The sequence below is a fragment of the Geospiza fortis genome, unplaced genomic scaffold (assembly GCF_000277835.1).
Source record: "Geospiza fortis unplaced genomic scaffold, GeoFor_1.0 scaffold190, whole genome shotgun sequence".
NCBI lineage: Eukaryota > Metazoa > Chordata > Aves > Passeriformes > Thraupidae > Geospiza > Geospiza fortis.
Genome location: NW_005054328.1, coordinates 1716482 through 1720076, shown reverse-complemented (window position 1 = coordinate 1720076; position 3595 = coordinate 1716482). Strand labels below are relative to the sequence as shown.

The following is a 3595-nucleotide window of genomic DNA, read 5'->3' as shown; positions in this document are numbered from 1 at the left end:
CGGAACAGGACAGCGCCGAGCGGCCGAGGCTGATGTAGCGTTGGGCTGGAGCCTTGGAAGGTGCACCTGGTGGGGCTGTGCTGTGCGGTTCCCCCTCCCGAACCGCGCACCGAGGGGTCAGGCAAGGATAACCGCAGCCCGGAGACAGGTTTGGCAATTCTCATCTCTCAGCTGAACGCTGCTTCGTCTTCGCTGTCTGGTACTGCGTGCCTGCTTTCTGTGCATCCCCCTTCCCCTCCTCTAAACTCCGGAATTAATGTGGACGATACTGTTGTGTAGTCCGAAAGGCTGTCGGTCGGGTTTTGTTCTTAAAGATCTTTAGTGTTTTTCTTACGTGACCAGTGTGCTGGAAGGGTGGGGGGACACTGAATTTAGTAAGTGTTCGTATTCCAAAATACTGCCTTCAGTCACTGCTCAGTTGGAGTAAGACACTTTCAACACAAATGAACTATTTCGGCAAACTGGATTTCAATTTTTTCAAAATCAGTGTTAGAAACAGAAGATAAACTGTTGTAGATTACAAGCAATGTGTCCTCCTAAGGAAGAAAACATTTCCTTTACTTTCAGTGTATTTTAGAAACTATCATGTAGTTTAGAAGTAGCAAGAATATTAATTTTTTTGTTATATAGTTTGATACAATCACTTTCCAAAGTTAATTCAGTTCTTCAGCAATGAAGAGCATGCACTTTTTTACACTTTGAGTTTGTACATTAGGTAGCCACAAAAAATTGTCTTTAGGTTTACTAGAACTTTTTTAAACAAGCTTGTGTTTGTTTTCAGAGTTGACCCTGTGATAAACTGAACAAGAAGTTGGAAAGTTCTGTAGTAAGGTCATTCAAACATTTTTCTCATTCCTTACCTTTAAAATGTAATGGATAGTAAGGAGAAAAGTAATACAGATGTGCTTTATTCTCTTTCTTGCCATGGGATCTGATCTCGTTTACATATTTCTTCTCCCAGTTGAGATGGATGCATGGGAAGTAGTGAAGCTGATGATTCGAAAGTGTGACCTAATCACCTAATTTAAGTCTTAGGCCCTATTGTTTTGTTTCCTAGAGAGCCTGACCACCTTTTGGCTCTCTTTGACTTCAGCTCAAGTTGTAAGTACTCAGAACTAGCAAAATTCAGCCTTTTGAGTATCTCAGCCTGGCCCCAAACATGGAAGCACTGGGAAATAGTCCTGACATGTGGAGGGTTTCCCAGTGGCTGTAGAAATAATCTTCAAAATCAGCTGTTGTACATTAAACAGATTAAAAAAAAAAAAGGAACTCCTTTATTGAGTTAAACCACCTCTTGCTGGTTTTCATTGTCCTGGGATTACAGACTCTTGCATCACTTAATGGGCAGCAGCTTTCTAGCTACCACTAGGAAGTTGTCCAGTCTCTCTAACTCTGCATGTACAGTAGCAAATTTTGGGTTTGAAGTGGAAAGATGAGTTTACAAAGACATTTGCTTTCCCAGTGGAAATTCCCTTGGGATTGCTGTGTGAGTGGCAGAGAAATGCTGTTGGCCCCTCAGGAGGAAGCAGCCTTCATCAGCCCTCAGTCATCTGATCCTTAGAGTGACCAAGTCCTCATTAATGTATTTGCCTTAACCCCCACTTACTGGCCATCCGTGAAATGGGATAGAAGTCATTACACCCCGTAGCAACAGACTTTTGGAATGTAAATGACAAAGGAAGGTACTACAGGAGTGGGAAGTCACATGTCTTTGTGCTAGAGCAGCAGTGGGAAACTCTGTGGGTCTCCAGGCTGTGTATGAACTCAATTAATAAAGTCCCCTAGAGACCTTATCTGCTTGACTCCTTTCCATCCTCTTTCTTCTAACTGCTGTTCCTCCTGCTGCCAGTTTTGATAGCAGGAGAAATAGCTCTCCACTTCTCCAGATTGCCTTCTACATTAGCCCTTCCTTTGAGAGCTTTATTAAACACTGGGAGACACCTTGGGAAGCTTGGCTTTGTTTGTTTGCAGAGCAGGGGGCTAAAACAGGCCAACACAGCTGAACTGTGGTGCTGAAATGTTGATGTGTATGCACACCATGGGAGCAGTTTATGGGCTTTCAGGGCATCATCTGGCTTGCCCTGCTTACCCAGGATTTCCTTGTGTGGGTGAGTGCCTGTTTCTATGCTAGAGGTGGTGTACCTGTGATGTTGTATGAGTACCTGTGATGTTTTCTCATCTTACTGGAAGTACAAACAGAAAGGGATTTTCAATAGGTAGGATTTTCAATAAATGTTTGGGGATAATAAATTTGCTTTTGCATACTCTGTTTTAAACACTTGGAAGTGGATGTTTCTTTGAGAGGATGTTTTTTTGAGAGGAGCCATGACTAAAGAAATGAAGCCACATCACTGAAGGGATAGAGCTGTAGCTGTCAGCATCCCACTGCACTTCTGTTGATTGATTCATAGCTTGGAGGAGGGAAGGGGAAGCAGAAGGACTGTGCAGTGAAACAGTTCAGCACCAAACGTAAAGGCAGGAGGAGAGGGAGAGCCTGGTTATTGCCCATCCCCTCCTACATCTTCCTTGCTAGCTACTTCCAGCACACCATTCATCAGAGTTGTTAAAACTAATTCTATAGTTTTTCTTCCTTCAGTCCAATGTCTGCTTTTTCTGCAACTGAGATTGATTGCTGAAAGTTTTCAGGCTCCTGCCTTCCCAGCACGGCTGCCAACAGAGCTCTCCTGCTGCCCCAGCACTGCCTGGTGTGGCTGTGAACAGCTGAGGCTGGTGGGGATCCAGGAGAGGCAGCTCCCTGTGCAGCAGGACCATGTCAGCTTGCAGCAGTAGCTTCTGTACTCCAGCATCCTGCACCATGCCAGTCAGGTATCTTTCTTTATAGAACAGAATGGGAGCAGCAGCATCCTGGGGTGTTTGTTTGCAGCTGAGGCAGTGAACAGTTGCACACGGTCATCATACCTGAGGGTTTGCTGCTTATTTATACAGTGCTGCAAGGGGTAATGTGCCTGCCTTGAGTACTGGACCTGTTCCTCAGATATTGTGGGGAGGACAGATGGTAAGGAGAGGGAGAGACCACCAGGATCCCCATGGCAGCAATGACTGTGTATTCAGGTTGTGTATTCAGGGACTGACTCGGGCTGCAGGCTTTGCCATGGTACCTGTGGTAACGAGGGCAGGGAGCTGGAGCACATCTGTGTGCTTCATTCTGGGGTGATTCAGCCAAACCCCTGAGACTCTTACTGATGAGTGCAGGTTATCCAGTTGCGTCCAAATATTTCTCATTTCTGTTTCTAAAAACACACAAACCAAGATACCACATGCAGGCTGGGGGGGTATCAAATTGTTGGATTGTCAGTGTTTTGGCTGTATCAAGTGTTTCAGTACTAAAGGTTTTGTTTGTTTTGATTTTGATCCTGAATGCAGGTGCTTTCAGCCTCTTGACAATCCAGTGTGCAGTTGCTCTGGCTAACACATTGAAGACCAGGTGCTGGGAGTCTAAGGGCTTTTAGTGTTGCATAGGAGCCCACGTAGATCGTTGTTGCTTAGCAAACATTAGCAGCAGCAGTCAGATGAAAAGCCTGATAGCAGCGAATGTGCTGTGAGGGTCAAGAGGGGACAACCTCACCTTGCAGTC

At 45.2% G+C, this 3595-nt stretch overlaps 1 protein-coding gene across 5 annotated transcripts in view; it reads left to right on the top strand.

Moving 5' to 3' along the window:
• The window catches only part of FILIP1 (filamin A interacting protein 1), a 101900-nt gene that overhangs the window by 77879 nt on the left and 20426 nt on the right, over nucleotides 1-3595 (top strand). Inside the window, exon 1 of one of the 5 annotated variants that reach the window (XM_031057128.1) lies at nucleotides 64-148. The exons of the other annotated variants lie outside the window; for them this stretch is intronic. The gene's annotated coding sequence lies outside the window, so the exon portion shown is untranslated. Of the gene's footprint in view, nucleotides 1-63; nucleotides 149-3595 lie in introns of those variants that run through there. 5 annotated transcript variants of the gene reach the window in all.